General features: G+C 38.4%; 1 protein-coding gene across 1 annotated transcript in view; it reads right to left on the reverse strand.

Moving 5' to 3' along the window:
- LOC134801415 (LIM domain and actin-binding protein 1) overlaps positions 1-18765 on the reverse strand; it is a 67356-nt gene extending 48591 nt beyond the window's left edge. The window contains exon 1 of the mRNA XM_063773961.1: positions 18610-18765. The gene's annotated coding sequence lies outside the window, so the exon portion shown is untranslated. The remainder of the gene's footprint in view (positions 1-18609) is intronic.
- Positions 18766-19473: the final 708 nt, after the last annotated feature.

The following is a 19473-nucleotide window of genomic DNA, read 5'->3' on the forward strand; positions in this document are numbered from 1 at the left end:
GAAAGAAGTTAAACAGAAAAAAGAACGAATAAAAAAATCCAAATTTAGTAAAATAAGAAGATATTTCATATGACGATGATTGAGAACAGAAGAGGATTTCCTCTTCTTTCATGTTGGTGGCACGAATCGGCACGATACGACGATTACGTAAATAATTAGAAGTAAAAATTAAAGGATAGAGATGCCACGGAAGGCATTTGTAACGACCGGTCTGGCCTAGTGAGTAGTGACCATTCAGTGACCCTGCCTATGAAGCCGATGGTCCTGGGTTTGAATACCGGTAAGGGCATTTATTTGTGTGATGAACACAGATATTTGTTCCTGAGTTATGGGTGTTTTTCTATGTATTTATCAATATACTATACGTATATATATCGTCGCCTAGTAGTACTACCTAGAGCTAGCTAGTACCCATATACAAGCTTTGCTTGGTTTGGGGCTACGAGTAGGTCGATCTGTATAAAATTGTCCCCAAATATTTATTCATGAATTACTTATTTATTTGTGATTTAGGCTATAAAACTATTTTCACGGATAAAAAATGAAAGCAAGATAATATTGGAGCGCATTTCATACAATTTTGGTTAAAATTAAAATAGTGAATAGTGAATTTTGCAAAGCACTTATTAGATGCAGGTCACACTTTATCTGAGAATCATTCTTTTGATATTTTACATATTTGCGAAAAGGGATTGCGTTTGGGTGTTCTGGAACAACTGGAAATAATTAGGTACAACAATAGGGGCATGATTCTTAACGAACAATTGAATGTTGCGTCATCGCCGTTATTACGAATTTTTCCATCTCACTCACACTTGCACGGTAGGGGGAGTGGTCAAGGTATAAATATGGCCGACCATTCTAGACAGGTCATTCCGTTGCCGGGCGTCAGACCGTCAACAACTCCTGAGGATGCCTCGTAGAGAGGCGAAACACGTGTCGAGGTTTATTCTTTTGGTGGTGGTTTGTTATATTTATTTGCGTATTTATTTTTGCGGTGGGAGGGTGGGAATATTAATTGCATGTAAAAATACGCAAGTAAGTATAACGGGTTAGCACTGATTGACTAGCACGTTATCTTTTCGCGGATTAGCAAAGTAATATTTTGGTTTTAATTAAAATTAAAATATTTTGGTACTAGAATGGATGTCAGCGTTACAAATAATTCCATCAAAGAACAGTTACGAAAACTTGTCCTTTCAAGGAGTTCCATTTCCCATGGCATAATTATCCCATTAACAGGCTTTGGAATCTAATCAAATTTATATTTTTATTGTAAACGTATAAATTTGAGCAGAATGTGAATGATTAAATATAATAAAATTAATAAATGACTTAGATTTCATATTTTATTTTTAAATTGAGTTTGACTATGTGACACTTTTTAATACTTAGTTTTATTTTATTGTTACAAAGTTATTTCTTTCATTAACTTCAAATTGTTGTTTTATGAATACATTTGTAAAAATACCCTTTGTTTCTCATATAAGGCATAAAACTTGAAAAATATGTAATTTTATTAACTTTAATATCCCTATACCTAACCGGATCCGGTCCGGCCGGATCCGGCCGGATTGAGGCCGAAATCCGGCCGGATCCGGCCGGATTGAAAATCAATCCGGTTTGCAATCCCTAGTTACGCGTTTAACACCTGTGCATTATAATCCATTGATGAGGTAGCCAAGTACGTACAACCAGCAACACTGACCATCGCTAGACCTTCACCCTTTGCAATAAAGACTATGAATGCTCAGTCAACTTTGTCCACGAGACCGTACTAACACCAATGCACTTAGCTGATTAAGGTGATCATTGGTGGACCTTATGTCTTTGGAATAAGAATTACAAATTGTCAGTTAACAGTGTGAACTATGGTACAACATAATCCGCAATCTGATACCATACGCGAGTCATGCCCACCCACGATTATGTCAGGGATAGTTTCCGCAAAGTCGTATAATGCTCAGTGCAGTTATATTCGTTTCAGAGTATTCAGAGTTTTAGCATACTTCGCGTTTGGACGTAAGTACTTCGTCTGTCCATAAATTCTGCAACTATGCTAATTGTAGGTACTGACGTTTAGATTATTTTGATTTTTTTTTCTGTGAAAAACAGAAAAAAGAGCAGACGGATAAACCGACTGCGAAGGCTTGGGAATAATTCGTGTACGATCAATTTAATCTCTGTACCATTTTGTACGTGACAACAGTTGGTGGTCCCTTAGCGACATCCATATTGGTTGTCACTGTGACAAGATATATGCAGGATGATGAAATGATTGAAAACAAATATTTTTTCTTCCTCCTATACTTAGATAGTAATAAATATGTAGTACCTAAGTCCATTTTTCTGTGTTAAATACTATATTTAGTTAATGTATTTAGTTTTAAGGATAATTGCCATACCCTACCAGGGTGCCATGCGACCCTTTTCCATTGTAAGATCTATTGTATTATACCATGGTTTGCAATAAACGAGACTATATACTATAAGGTAAACGTACTGGACATCTTGAAACGTAAGTCATTGTCAATAGAGGGGACAGCAAGGTGTCATCTATTGGGCATTAGCATGTCGAGCACTAGTACGTTTACCTTACGATCTGGTACTGAAATTAAATTATTTGACTTTACCTAGTCAAAAAACCGTCAGTCACTCATCCAAACAACGCAAGACGAACCCAAAATAACAAACCTTGTTAATTTTAAGAAAGATGAATGTCATTGCGAAAAACTAGAATTTCTCGCTCATTATGCAGTACTTGTCTTCGTGACACGACCTTGCGTAAAAAACTGTCACTTTCGAAAACTGGGTCGGAGTGTTAATAGAAGTTTCGCAACAGGAATGCGTGGCATAGCTGCGGTTGTTTACGTTTTTTATAGAACAGACGGACGCGCAGACTTTTTTTATGTGAGTGCTGAAGTGATTTATCAAAGGGTTCGCGAACCCTTAAATCAAAGGGTTAGTGTGTGGGGAAGGCCGGTGAAAGCTAGTTGTAGATGGAGCTCTTTAGGATTCCATATGATGAGAAAGACGATGAGACGGTCCTTAACTTGGCCACAGAATAAATAATAGTATAGGTACAGAAGATTCACTCTCTAACAAAACGCGTCTCTTACGATTAGGACAGATATGACCGCTAGGTGGCGACAGCGCCACGCGCGGCTTATGGCTAGCCATTAGGGTGTTTCATTTTTCCGAATTTTCGATTTTCATCTGACTTTGCTCGAATTCTTGTTCTAACTGATAAAAAAATATTAGTAGTAGTAGTAGTAATCACTTTATTGTACACAACACAGGTTTACAAAAATAAATTACAGTAATGGAAGTACAAAGGCGAACTTATCCCTATAAGGGATCTCTTCCAGCTAACCTTCGATTGGATTAGAATATTATACGTTAAAAGAAATTAAAATCGGTCAACATTTAGAGGTTGCACACCATCAACATAGATTTTTCAAATAACCAACGACTCTACATCGGAGGGTAGAAAATGGTTTAAGCGGCTACCATCAAAGCGGAGAGTAGTGTGATACTGAACCTTCTACATATAAATAAATTTTAAAATTAGTAATAAACTTGGATTTTGGTTACTCGATAAATGTTCTAATTAAGATTTTTCAGTTTTTCCACCTGTTTCCAAAGGAAAAATGCTTTTATCGTGTTTTAAACGCAAAATTCAGTTTTCTCATTCGATTTTAGTATCAGTTCATTATATTTTGTCATTTTAGAACATAGTTAATTTTCACGCAATGTATGGGGTTCTCACTCTACCTTTTCAACTTGTGCAACCTCTAAACGTTATTCGATTTTTTTGAAAATTGAAATAGATAGTTTTTAGTGTGGGGAGGCTCCATTGGTGAGCAAAGTCAGGAAAAATATTACAACTTTTTTTTCTCCATACAAAAGTGAATCACCCTACTAGCCATGGTGTGGGACGGATGTACTTGTATCTACCTGTTGCAAAGCGACGAAATGGCGGAGTGAGCCACGCCTGAATTGGCTTGACTCCTTGGCATTGCGTAGATGTAGCCTCGCTCTGCATTTTCTATCGCATCTATAAAGCTGGCCATAAACACTAAGGTACGCCTGCACAGTTTTACCTATACAGTTCAACTGCATAGGTAAAACTGCACAGTCGAATGCCACATACGCTACGTTTTTCCTGTGCAGTCGCCAAATTCCACAGGCATACTCTAGTGTGATACTGCAGTGTATGGCCAGCTTAACGGGGAGTTCGAAATTTTTATCAAAACGTATTTTTCTGAGCTCTTTCATACGTTTATGAAAATATATTTCGCTCAAGAATCCCTAGATGTTGATGTCAACTTTAGCCAGTCTTCTCCGAGACCACGGGGACAATGCCGTCCTCGAAACGTCGGAGGTAAATTTAAAACTTAATTTTACGCGATTAAGTCCCGTCGTTGTGAATAATAATGTTTATTATTGTGTTTTCGTTATATTTGTCTAAACACAGAGGTAAACTAGTTATCCCAGTTCTATATTCATTATGTACCTACTGTGGCGTACAAAAGTGCATGGATAGACGTCGACCGTAATGCCTTAATATTACGGTTGAAACATCTCCATGCACTTTTCAACACCAGAATGCGGACAGGAAACCCGTTTCAAGGAACATGGAGTTATTTGCCAGACATAAGGAAGATACATTTGAGGCCATCGCGAAAACAAAGGGTGTATGTGAATTGTGAATCATCTCGCTTTTACTGTTATGGTTTGGCCAACCATTTTGACCACTAAATAATATTTACCAAAATAAAACTCCTCACAGTCCCTTATGCCAACATTTTATGTACGTCAGAAGTTCCATTTCATCAAGTGACTGTATATAGTAGTAGTAGGTAGTAGGTACATACTACACCAGAACAGGGGGTCTAGCATGAGATGCGTTCTCGCGCGTGTCTATACTTGATGGCGCGCTAGATGTATGGAGTCGCGCTCGCAATTCATGCTAGCACGGCAGGTGACGCAGCAAAAAACTGTTGTGTAGCCAAAATTATAAATATCTATGGGCCGTTGATAGACGAATCGCTCTGACTTGGAAGAAATATTGGAGCTTTAAAGAGGTAATGAAGTCCAACATACACCCATCTGTAAAGAAAAAAATCATGGATACGTGCCTATTACCATGTCTTACGTACAGCTGCCAAACATGGGTATTTGATGCAAAAACCAGAAATAAAATACTAACTACTCAGAGAGCACTAGAAAGAAGCATGTTAAAAATAAAATTAAAAGATAAGATCAGACACAGCAAAATTAGACAACAAACAAAAGTACTCGACGCTCTATCCTACGCCCAAGCCCTTAAATGGAAGTGGGCAGGTCACGTGGCTAGGTACCAAGATGGCAGGTGGACAAAGAGAGCGACTACATGGAAAGGACCAGACGGAGACCGCAGACCTGGAAGACCAAAAGGGAGATGGAAAGACGAGATCGTAGAGATTTCCGGAGAAAATTGGACAGAAATAGCATCCGATAGAGACAATTGGAAATGCCTGGAGGAGGCCTTTACCCGCCGAGGGGTCCACACCTAATAGTGTAGTAAATGAAGCAAGTTGTTGTATGGAGACCCATGCATTAATTTCTCAATCGATGAAATTTTGCTTGGTTATTGTATAGTATGAACCGAAACTAACATATAAATATCCAAAAAAAAACACTCCTAAGTTAGGTATTTATACGTAAAAATACAAATCTGTTTATATATTGAACTGAGTAATTCCTCCGTCCAAAATTATTTTACCAAATAAGTTATTTGTATCAGTATGTAATACTAGAAAAAAATCTAAAACTTTTGTCAAACATGAGAATATTTTTTTATGATAATTCCTTTTTTGTCGCTCATTTTCATCGGAAAATTGCTCTGTCATTTTTTTCTTCTTATATGATCTTAGAATATAATTTGGCGTAGTGGGTAAGAAAAAAAAATGCATACCCAAATTTATGTATTTTAGAACTATTAAAAACTGAGAGTGGAAAATTTCTCAGCCTGATTTCTTTTTAAATATGTACTAAGTAGTCACGTATACACTTAAATCCAAAATATCCAAAAGAAATATCATATCTTGTACACCCCGCTCCCTACACACTGCTCCCGATATGTTTAGTTTTTAATACGCTCGTTATTTTTTGGATGTTTTAATAGTTGAATAGAAAGACAACTGTGAACTTAATTCAGTAAATAAAATGGATAGAGAAATTTTCCACAGCGAGTAAAAAGGCAATTTCTGAAAATAGTACAGTTACATGGTAATTTTTTTAGATTTTCATTTTGTAGGTATAAAACTGCGATAAAATGGCATTCCAGTGAAAAAATTAGACGGAGCAATTTTCCGGTCCAAGACACGCCAAAAAATTTTATTTTATTAATATTGGTATTTCTGCTGGGATATTTTTTTTGATATTTCATATATTGTTGCAATACGTTACATGAATATGTCCGGTGGAGAAAGTTTGAACGGATCATTTTTCCGTAAAAAGTTATTAACGATTTAAGACTTTAGGTATTTACTTTAATTCTATTATTATTATTCTTTGGAAATTTATACAATACTTTTTATTTATTGGCACTTTATCATACTGTAAAGTTTTTTCTGGCTGAGGAATTACTGCGGGGTCCACTACCTTTATTTACTACACTATAAATAATGTGTTCAAATTTAAATTTTAAAAGATGACATTTTATTCTTACTGCTAAATCAATATAATTTTCAATCAAATGGACAATTTCTAAATATGTAATTATAATATAAGAACATGAATTAACTTAAATAATAATTTTTGAACACTTTAAATTTAAAACTATTCTTAAATGCATGCTAGTTGGAAAGAAATATTATAATGTAATGCAAGTAAAATAACTACAACTAAATACTGCATGTTATGTATGACTTTGGAATAATAAAGGCTTTTTTATTTTTTTATTTTTTATTTTTATTTATTTTATTATGGGCCTTTGTTGCCAGACAATGAATGATTTTAGTTAGTACTAACTATAGAGAAAATGAGGAACATACTCAAATATACATATTATAGGTACAAGCTACTATTAGTAGTACTAATTATTAGAAGTAGTTTTCTAGGAACCCATCGTCGAGATCCGATAGTAATTGGACGAACTATGAAAACGGAAAGCTCAGGCATCTTTGGGAAATCGGGATTTACGTCAATCATTAAAAAAAAACTCTTCGAATTGAGAACCGCCTCTATTTGAGCTCTTTTAAAAAAGAAACGTTACTCAAATCGAAATGTATGCCGGCGACACAGACCAATTACACGCTGACGTTATATAACCGGAATGTGCACTTTAAGGATGAAGTCACTTTCCTTTTTATTGCATACACGGGTGCATAGCAGTGGCGTTACGATTGCACGGGCGAGGCGAAGGGTCAAGAGAACCAGAGGACGTGTTGGCTCTCTGTCGCACTTGTAAATTCGTACGTAAGTGTGACAGGGAGGCAACACGTCGAACGTGGTTCGCGGTAGACCCTCCGAGTCCGATATAGATGTTACAGGCTTGTTTACACTTTGCGAAGTAGCACGTGCAGGTGAGAAGTGATTACACTGATTTAAACTTTCACAATTTTTACACATCTCATCACTTTCTTAGAATTTAAATACGTCCCGTTGTACAATTTAATAATGAGAAGTGGTTAGTTAACATGTTTTTTCGATGATAATTGTCAAGTGTTAAGAAAGCACATTGCTTAGTTGCAGGTGCAAAGTGAGGGACAAAACTAAGGGCGAAAAACGATTAGAATTATTAAATCCATCATACACCAAATTTTTATTTTTTTACGCACTTAACAAGCAGATAAAGTTTACAGTGTTTTTATTTAGTAGGACAAAAATGTGATTGAGGGGAGTACGCGGGTGTAAGGGGGCAAGAGTTAAATACAGACAAAAATAGACCAAGCGTCGAATCACTTTACTTGACACTCGCACTTGTCACTTAACACCGTTACCGTTTACACATGATCTTACTAATCACTGTGAAGAGTGTGAAGTAGCAAGTGCAGGTGAGAAGTGCAGGTTCGCACCTGCACTTGCTACTTCGCAACGTGTACACAAGCCTTTAGATACAACGATGGTGAGAATTAGGTTTGGAAACGTAACCTGCACTGTACGCAGATCTCGAGATCTCGTGACAGTGGTTAACTCGAGGTCCCAACTCGCATGCGCCAGCACAATTAGTAATACTCCCCATGTCGAGCTTTCAACGGCACTTCACGACTTACAACCTTACCGTCTAATGAATAAAGTTCATTTTCGGAGCCGATGGATGTAAGTGGCTGGAGGGCATCACGGCCCTATCGGAGCCGTCAATGCATGACGTAAGAGTTTTATTGTACGTTGGTCGTATGGAAAGTTAAAGTAAGGAAAGGTTATTAATAAATGTCAAGTACGCTAATTGTACCTAATACTTTTTTAAAGTACATATGGTGCCACTTTACCGCCCTAGAGCGGTAATTAGCACAATACGTGCCTATGTCAAAAATTTTAACTAGGGGCCATATGTACTGTAAAACGTTGTACAATACACATGCGAAAAGGTAATTGGCTCGTGTATTAACATTTTCTCTGTAACTAAAGTTGTTCAATGGTGCTAAAAGGCATTAAATCTTTTTTGTGTTTCACAAAATGCTTTCCCAATGACATCATCTTTCGTTCGACAAACTCACAAATGTCTCCGTTTTTTATCTCGGGTTTGTCAATGGGCGCGTTTTTACACAAACCACCCAAATATAATCCAATCCAAATAGAATTCTTTACCTGCTGTCGTTATCGGGGTTTACGCCGCGACATATTTTGTGCATTGAACTATTATTACTATAGTCGCACCAATAAAAGTCTGCAGCGGATTTGATAGCCTACGCAGCGTAAGTGTTATGTATACGTCATAATTTCATAGAAGTTTGACGTTTAAAATGACACTTGCACTGCGTGGGCTATCAAAATCGCTGCAGACTTTTTACTTTATGTATGGAACCGGCACAGAGAACCAGTATTTCGCGCCATGAGTTGATGTTGTTTTGACAACAAACCATAGAAGCGGAGCGTGAATCCCGCGACCTAAACGCGTAAGCGCCATGAATTTTACGGCGCTTACGACGTTTTGGTCGCAAGTTGCGATTGCGACAATTTCATTTGTTTGGTATGGCTTCTCTATAGTAATAACAAAGAGAATAGATAGTATAGAGGGGTCTTGTCATAGTAAATTTACTGCCATCTATCGACACACTGTAGGGTATGCTTGTAACTAAGATTAGGGTAGTTTTAAGTTCTTATCAATAAACAGTTAGCTTCCGACTGCAGACTTTCATTGACGTTGTATTGGCGACGACTCGGGAATTTAACCGTTTTAGATAGCAAATATTTTAAAATCAGTGATAAATATCGATACGCGGAGTCAAAATGCCGATCGGTAAAGTGGAACCTTTCGATTTACAGTCGAAGCAGTGGTTAAATTATATACGCCGCGTAAAGCAATTTATATTACTCAACGAAATCAAAACAGAATTGAAAGTGGCAACGTTAATAACATTAGTCGGTGAACCCACATATAATTTAATGTGTGATCTGTGCGCGCCTGCTAATCCGGAGGACAAAACGTTTGCGGAGTTGGAACAATTAATGACAAATCATCTTGAGCCCAAGCGGTCGGTTATCGCCGAACGCCATGTTTTTAGATTACGTAGACAACGAGTGGGCGAATCGTTATCGGATTATTTACAAAATTTAAAACATTTAGCTGTAACCTGTGTTTTTGGTACTACATTAGAGGAAAACTTAAGAGATCAGTTTGTGTCCGGATTGGCGAGTGATGATATGAGATCGCGGTTATTCGCGGAAACCAATATCACATACAAAAAGGCGGTGGAGCTAGCTCTGGCGTTAGAGGCGGCTGAGAAACATGCGGAGGCGAGTGCTAGTGGTGTGCGCGGGGGCATGAGTGCGAGTGCAGGCGGTGCGAGTGGCAGCGGCGCGAGCGCGAGCACCGGCGGCGCGCCCGCTGGCGGGCTCGGCGGCGGCGGCGCGGCGGGCGAGGGCCTGCACGCCGTGCGGGGAGCGCGGCCCGGCGCGCCCGCGACGGCGGCGTCGGCGGCAGCGGCGGCGGCTTGTTGGCGATGTGGTAAACAACACCGACCAGATAAGTGCCGTTTTAAACAATATAATTGTGATAAGTGTCAACGTAAAGGACACCTGAAAAGTATGTGTAAGTTGCCTGATAATAAGGGGCAAAATAGGAGACATTTTTTTATGGAGGAGGAGTCGGAGGAGTCCGATAGTGATTTTTATCACATCCGGGTGTGCGCGGAAGGAGAAAAACCATTTTTTGTAGACGTTACAATTGACAGTTCGGTGATTAAGTTTGAAGTGGACACTGGTGCTCGAATTTCTGCCATCAATGAAGTGGATTATTTACGTTATTTCCCGGATTATCCTTTGTTTAATGATGATATTAAACTTAATGCATATGCAGGCTCGGTGATCAAATCGGTGGGCTATATTGTATTAACTGCATCTATAAATAATGTTACGGAAAGAGATTTAAAGTTGTATGTTATTAAAAATGGTAGCCGCCCAATACTAGGTAGATCGTGGATTCGTCGTTTCAATATTAAGTACTTTGACATACACAATATTGAGACAGACGAGGATAATGTTGTTCAGAATCGATTTGTCAACGAGTTAACTCGAGAATTTCCACAAGTGTTTACAGATGGTTTAGGAAAGTGTAAAAAGTCCATTCGATTACAACTCGCAGATAATGAACCGGTTTTCATACGCGCTCGGCCCGTGCCGCTCGCGCTGCGCGCGGCCGTCGAGAGGGAGATCGCGCGAATGGAGCAGGAAGGTTCTATATACCCGGTAGATCAGTCAGACTATGGTACTCCTATAGTACCCGTGATTAAACCATCGGGAGAAATTAGGATCTGTGGGGATTATAAAACCACCATCAACCCAAAACTCAAAAGGGACTATTATCCCCTCCCCCGTATTGATGAGTTGTTCGCAGCTTTAAGCGGGGGACAAGAATATTCAAAAATAGATCTGACTAGAGCCTATATGCAGGTACCGTTGGAAGAAAAATCTCAGGCGGCGACGGCAATATCTACTCATATTGGAACGTATGTTTATAAAAGAACTCCGTACGGGTTGAGTTGCGTGCCTGAAAAATTCCAGAAAATTATGGAAGAAACGTTGCGAGGTTTACCAAATACGGTAGTGTTTTTAGATGATATTTGTGTTACAGGCAAGGATAGAGAGACACATATTAAAAATCTGCGAGCGGTAATCGAAAGACTGGCCGAAATGGGTCTAACTGTAAAAATTGATAAATGTAAATTCTTACAAAAAAGTGTTTCATATCTTGGATTTGTGATCGACCGACACGGGTTGCATCCCGATGAGTCAAAAATAGTAGCTATTTCAAATGCGCCGCGACCGGGCAATGTTACTCAATTAAAAGCGTTTTTGGGACTGGTTAACTATTATGGTAAATTTTTGCCTAATTTAAGCACTCTATTACATCCTCTATACAATTTATTAAAAAAAGAGGTCACGTGGGAGTGGAATGAAAGTTGTGAAATTTCGTTTAACAAAATAAAATCATTATTAAGTAGCGACAAAGTTTTAACACATTATGACCCAAAGTTGCCCTTAATTTTATCGGTAGACAGTAGTGCTTATGGCATTGGGGCGATTTTAACACACAAGTTTGCCGACGGTACCGAAATGCCAATCAGCTGTGCTTCGAGAACGCTGACAGATGCCGAAAAAAATTATAGTCAGCTAGACAAAGAAGCACTAGCAATTTTTTATGGAGTACAAAAACATCACCAATATTTATTTGGTAGGCAATTCATACTGAAAACGGACCATAAGCCTTTGACTTATATTTTTGGGCCAAAAGGGGGTATTCCTCAAACGGCAGCAAGCAGGCTGCAGCGATGGGCGGCAAAGTTGGCTGCATATGAATTTCAAATTGAGTACGTCACTTCAAAAAATAACGTGACCGCAGACGCACTCTCGCGCTTGCCGTTACAGGGTAAGTCACAGAGGGTAAGGGAGGAAGACGATTGTCACTATTTATTTTTTACGGATGAGACTTTACCGATAAGTTTTAAAGAAGTAGCAATAGAAACGAAGAAAGATTCGATACTTAGTAAAGTGGTAGGTTTTATTTTGTTCGGTTGGCCAGAACGATGTGACGATGAACAGGTGAAACCATTTTATTTTAGAAGAGCAGACTTAAATTTACAACATGGGTGCATTGTTTATAAATATAGAATAGTTATTCCACCGAAATACCAAAAAAAATTGTTGTCGGAAATTCATGAAGGCCATTTAGGAGTAGTTAAAATGAAATCGATCGCGCGTAATTATGTTTACTGGCCATCCATTGATAAAGATATCGAAACAATAGCCAAGGAATGTGACGCGTGTTGCAGTGTGCGCGACGCCCCCCCGCGGGCCAGCCTACACCCCTGGGAGTTCCCCGACACGGTGTGGCAGCGTTTGCATGCGGATTTCGCACAATTTAATGGAAAGTATTATATTGTGTTAGTAGACGCGCATTCTAAGTGGTTGGAGGCGGAAGAGATCCGTAGTACGTCAGCAAAAGATACAATAACGTTCCTAAGATCCCTTTTTGCGAGATTTGGTCTTCCACGACAATTAGTGACTGACAATGGACCCCCGTTCCAAAGCGAAGATTTTAAACAATATTGCGCAAACAACTTGATTAAACATACCACCTCCGCCCCGTACAGACCACAAACCAATGGGGCGGCAGAAAACACTGTAAAGTCAGTAAAAAAGGCTTTAAAAAAGGCATTGTACAGGGGACAAGATCTTGTAACAGGTCTACATAAGTTTCTTTTTCAATACAGAAACTGTGAACACGCGAGTACTGGCGTATCGCCCGCAGTCGCGTTACTCGGTCGACGCCTGCGCAACCGGCTCGACGCACTGCGACCCGAGACCGCTGAGGTCGTGCGCAGGGCACAGCAACGGCAGGTGGAGGCAGCCGGCGGTCGCGATAGGGAATTTCAGTTAGGAGACGCAGTACTGGCAAGGGATTATTCGACTCGCGGAGGCAAATGGACTCCGGGTAACATTGGGGAAAGAACGGGACCGGTGTCCTACAAAATAAATTTAGGCGGGGGGACTAGCTGTCGTAGACACGCGGACCAAATAATACCCGTGCGCCGCACAAGGTTTTCCTTAGCAGGCCCTAGTTCATCGTCCGAAGGACACACGGAAAGCACGGGCGCTAATCCTCCGTCACCGCCAAAGGAGCCCGTAAGTTCAGCAAAGGAAGGGTCAGCAGATGAAAGCGAGTTTGATTCTGCTTCGGAAGGATCCGAAGGATGCTCGGCAGACCCACCCAAAACCCAAAGTCTAATACCTTCCGCAGAAGGCAGCGAACGCGCTAAAAGGGCATTTAGAAGGGAGAAAAGATTACGGGGGGTGGAATAGAGTAAAAAAAAAAAAAAAAAAAATGTATATAGTTAGTAACAAATAGATTAAAATAATAGTAGGCCTAAGTTTTTATTAATAGTTGTTAACCAGTGCCGACGCCGCGCCGATGAGAAAATAAAATGTGTGCATTGCATAGATTGCTTAGGTATTTATTACCTTTTGTAATGTTGTAGTATTAATTTATTATTAAGTTGTACCTTTTTATGTATGAAATATTGGTACTATGTTTCTATTATATAAACATAGTATCAACTCCAACTCCCATTTGTTGTATACCTATATAAGTAGTATTGAGTACTTGTATTGCCAAGGTGAAGGGTTTTCTTATTACAAAGCTATTATTTAGCAGGACTTAAATGGGTCTAAAGCAGAGGGTCAATTATTTATATATAAGGGGGAAGAAATGTAGGGTATGCTTGTAACTAAGATTAGGGTAGTTTTAAGTTCTTATCAATAAACAGTTAGCTTCCGACTGCAGACTTTCATTGACGTTGTACACACGACTAAAACTCAAAATGAAAACGTATAAAATTATCAAAAACGTATATATATGAATAAATGATTTTATTATTTTTATATCATTTTGACCCATGTTCATTCACTGATATCAGTGATATCTATGTGTTAAAATTGTTAAATATGAAACGGTGTCGTCACGCCATCTAGCCGAGGATAGGCCAAAGGCATGTGCGCCACCTATCCGAGAATGACTTTTTCTTGATTTCCGAGGCACGTTTTTTCCTTAGACTTTATTCCTCTTATACGAAGTAACAGATGTCTTTGGTAATAATAACTCAATGAATTTGTGTCAAAGAAATGCTTATGGAAGAAAATTTGAAACGTGATTCTCATTAGATTAGTTACTTAATATAGTCTACAAATTTTTTATTTGTTTATTTTGGGAAATAACGAATATCCTGTATATACTTATTGCTGCTGCATAAGTGCTGTATTATACTTATTCCTAAACGAAGCGAAGGATTCTAAAGTAGAATTCTGAGATGAGGGATTCAAGTGTTTTGCACCCAAGATGGAAATTATTTTGCTACCATGTGACACAATACTGCTTTTCACATCACCTATTAGGTAATTATGATGTTTAAAAATATAATTTGAGCTAAAAAAATAAAGTGCAAAAAAAATTGTGTCCTAGAACAGAAAAGTGTTACTTTGATCCCTCCTAGCGGGGAGGAGAAGTGCCACTCTGATCCCTCCTAGCAGGGAAGAAAAAGCTCTTTTTCGAATTGGTGAGGTAAAAAAAAAGTGCTCCGTCTAACCTGCCATGAATCCTAAAACGACTCCGTTCCATATAAATCATGGAAACGCGATTTAGCAACCATCGTATAAACAACTGACCATTGACAGACCCTATTTCCTTGCAATAGAGTTCACATTTGCCTAGTTTAGTGTCGTTTATAAATAGTACGCCGATTTGACACCTTGCCATGGTGCGGAAAAACAACAGATTAATAAAAAGCGGGACGCACATAATGCCGGTTTATGAAACTATGAAAACATGGTGCGTTGCTATTGGTGGTAATAAAATGTGTCTGTAGGCCTATTAAATACATGTTCTTTTGCCCAGGTACGAAATACATAGTATAAAAAATATATTTTAAATACTCAAGATGAGCTCATTCATTTGATATTATAACACGGTATAGTTGAAAAACCTAATTTTTTAACTTTCTCATTTACCCCCCAAAAGTGCCCCCATGTTTAAAATTCATTTGTTTACGTTACATGTCCATCTTTGGGTCAGTAATTTACATATGTGTCCCAAATTTCAATTTAATTGGTCCAGTAGTTTCCAAGAAAATAGGCTGTGACAGACGGACAGACAGACAGACGCACGAGTGATCCTATAAGGGTTACGTTACACAAAAAACCAAGAAACTTTAGATATTTACTTAAATATGTGATTAACTAAGAATATAAGGAAAGTACAAGGTATTTGACTTAGGTATGGAATTCCAGGTGAGTCAGTTTTAGTCACCCTTTAGGCATAACAACGGGCGTCGAACAATAACAAAAGGAATCAGTGTTATATAGTGTAGGTCATTGTCATATTTATCTAATTGAAGTTCAGTTTAAACGTACCTACTAGAGTTTAACAAAAGGGTTTTCGTCACATAGTCAACATCCTATAAGGCCCCGTGCATGAACTATAGGGGGCAGCATAGGACCCGTTAGATTTTTGGTGCGAGGCGTAAATGTGTCGTTTATGCTTCCGATGTAGCCCACAAGATGGCAGAACCTAATGCACTAAGAAACGTACCGACGAGAACGGTAGATGGTAGCACTTGCTTTGGCTTTGTACATGTGCACATACCTATGTTTCCGATTCAGGCCACAAGATGGCAGACCCTCCAACGCGCACGGTCCCTATAAGGAATCTCACGCTTTTTCGAGCTATATTCAAATATAGCGCGCAGCGTTTAGCGCTTTTTAAACTGACAGGTGGCAACGATGAAGCAATTTTTTTTTTTACTTTTTGTTCGAAAAAGAATTGAATTACTACGTGAAAACTGGGGGAGATACACACCGAGCATCATTAAAGTGACAAAAGGGCTTCTACGTGTTGGCTTCGGCTCCGCGCAAGGCACGCCTCCCAAATGTCCAGAACACCATTTGATTGTTCCGTGATGAGTAAAGAAAGACATAGCCTACACAAACGGTTTTAAAACTAAACCAAATCTTTCGGTATTGAAGATAATAGCCATTTTTTGTGGGTCTACAAGCGTATTATCTATGGGACATTAAAGCTGGGTCACAGACCTGTGGCTTTACGCGTGCCTGTTATAAAACCTCCTGTTAAGTTTCGCAGTAAAAAGCCAATAAACAGAAAAAACTATAGGATGACTCACGATAGACCGGGCCGTGCCCGGGTCGGGGCAACCGACATGTCATTTACTATGGCTGCTGATCGGTGATCACGTGGTGCTTTCCATAGAAAACGAAGCGCCGGAAGCTCCGGCCCGGCCACGGCCCGGTCTAGCGTGAGTCAACCTTAAAGGTGCAGCGGGGGGCAATTTCGATTGCGGGTTAATTTCAGCTAATCGTAATATCTTCCATGTTTTACATTATTAACTAGAGTGCCATATAGCGAAACAGATGTGTTGTGTGTGACTCTAGTTAATGTAAAACATGGAAGATATTTCGATTAATTGAAATTATACCGCAGTCGAAATGCCCCCCCTGCACCTTAGTGCTTTAAGTAAAATAAATATTATGGTAGGCATTGATAGAATATTATGGTATGGTATAGATTCTGTGAAATGTTATAGGTGCCTACTTTTATTTTTTAAATAAAAAGCCATTTTGACGAAATCTTTATAACAATCTAATTACATGTTTTTAGAGTTCCGTACCCAAAGGGTAAAAACGGGACCCTATTACTAAGACTCCGCTGTCCGTCTGTCTGTCTGTCACCAGGCTGTATCTCATGAACCGTGATGTATTTCTCAGATAATACTAAAAACAGAATATAATAAATATTTAAGTGGGGCTCCCATACAACAAACGTGATTTTTTGCACTTTTGTGGATAATGGTACGGAACCCTTCGTGCGCGAGTCCGACTCGCACTTTGCCGGTTTTTTTTTTTCAACCTGTTCCCTGAATGAAGGAATGGCTTGGCGTATTGCAGTGCATTTAACTCGCAACACAATTGGCCTGATTGGCACCACAATTGAGTTAATCATGTAAACATACGTATTACATGTTTGATAACCGCTAATGTTTTGTTTGAGGTGTATGTGTACATTGAATGGTTAGAACCAAAGACTTAAGGGGCCCACTGATTAACAGTCCGCCGGACGGTATCGGCCTGTCAGTTAGAACAAAATTTTGATAGTTCCGAACAACTAACAGGACGATACCATCCGGCGGACTGTTAATCAATGGGCCCCTTTATTATATATGATATGGCGGAGTAATACATTTATTCCGTTTTAAGTTATGCTTACACGGTTTATAGCTCACAGGGCCACTAGTTTACATGGGCACAAGATGCAACCACGGACATAAATGATCAGTGGTGGTCCATGAAACTGTTCCCACCAGCTTGCTTTTAAAAATACCAACTTTAAAAAACATTTCAAATGTTTTAACAGATAACTAAGAGCAGCATATGTAATTACTAGTATCTTATCAGCTCGGAACTGTCCGGAGAATGTTTGAAACCCTAATGAAGGAAATGGATTCTTATCTGTGAGTGCATAGTTACTGTTAAAAACAAATATATAAATAATTTAAAGATATAAGAATCACCAAATTAAGGAAATTATTTAAGCTGTTTTGTGTCTTTATGCTTACTAGTTAAAGTTATTTCCAATAAGAATTGGTGATAGCTATTACCTTTATTAAAACTAGAATAATAAAAAAGTTTTATGGCATTTTCTAAAATATTAAATGTACTTACTTACTTAGTTCAAAAATAATATGTGACATTATCTATGAAAAGGGACCTCATTGTCAATGGTGGTTACGCCATTATTAACGATGCTCCTATGTTAATACAATGCCACGGGACGCTGTGCGGCGTAAGCGCCATCGACAATAAGGTTCCTTTTCATAGATAATGCCCCATATAAACTTTCTAAATAAGTATTTGATAATGTTTACCTTCTCTTGCCAAAAGTATGTTAATTTCTGAAAATAACAGTCTTGAGTCATGAGTAATGAACTTGAAAGAATAATTTGAGAAGAAACCTCTCTAATAATTACTGACTAGGCTAAGGTGAAGTCTAAATCCAGGTAACCCTCACCTACTGACACATATCAATACATTTCGACTTTGCCAATTATCCCCGTACAACTATTTTAAGATTCTCAAACACCGCACATATTTTCACCTTTCGCAATTCCCGCCAAAAACGACGCGAAAGATCCCCTCACACGGCACGCCTACGTAATAACTTTGGAATGCACATGATACCTTTTATTTTAACTTTTTTCTTTTTAAAAATAAAGCTCCAAGTATGAAGCGTTTCCGGGAACGAGTCATGTTAGCGCTATAAAACGTCACATAACGTATTCTCTGTTTGTATTCAAGTGGCTATCTGTTAAATAGATATTGTTTAATTGAAAAACTCACCTGTTTCCTTTATAACACTACATAAAAAATAATTATTTATTAAAAACTACACACACGTTCACTGTCCACACAACTTCACTGCGATATGTCAAACTTTTTTGATTTGGTGTTGCCGTGTTATAAAAATATTCTCCCTGCTGGTGAGCTTTTGAAATTATGGTTCATAAAATAATAGTGATTTCAAGAGTAATATTCTCTAGATAAAACAATGTTTAATTGTTTCTCATTATAGCCATCGCGATATAAGTGAAAATTTCCGTGTATATGTAAAATAATTTGATTTCTTAGTTCAATGCTGCCAGCGCTAAATCACAAAGTCCCCACGACTCAACACTTCACACAAAATTCTTTGCCAGCTGAGAGGTTCACGTTACCTTTTCTAATTATTATTAGCAGTGACTAAAAATAGGTCAAATATTTAAAAATCCTCGTTGGCACGTATTGCGGTCCAGAGCGGTCGTAATCGCATTCGCGGATCGCTGACTGGGAACCAATGCACTGTTGATAGTGTACGTTGAATGTTTTAAAATAAAATTACTCATTGGTTCGATGAAATGTGCGGATTGGTGAGTAGATAACAGATTTGCGGTCTTGTTTTGGCGCGGAGAGTGAAGAGAATCAGCTGTTGAGTCGAGATCAGCATTTAGTTTGGTTGCGCTTTTACATTACAGGAATGTGGGACGCTCGACAATTAGGACAAAATTCAAATAAAATATGTTTTAAAATGTTTTAAGTATTACAATTACGTGCTAATTAATAAATAAGATTTTTTTATACTTATTGAAGTCGAAAACTTATAAAAGTTTTAGTATTTAGTGGTTACTACTTACTTATAATAAAACATTAACAAGGAGTAAGTAAAAA

The sequence above is a fragment of the Cydia splendana genome, chromosome 22 (genome assembly GCF_910591565.1).
Source record: "Cydia splendana chromosome 22, ilCydSple1.2, whole genome shotgun sequence".
NCBI lineage: Eukaryota > Metazoa > Arthropoda > Insecta > Lepidoptera > Tortricidae > Cydia > Cydia splendana.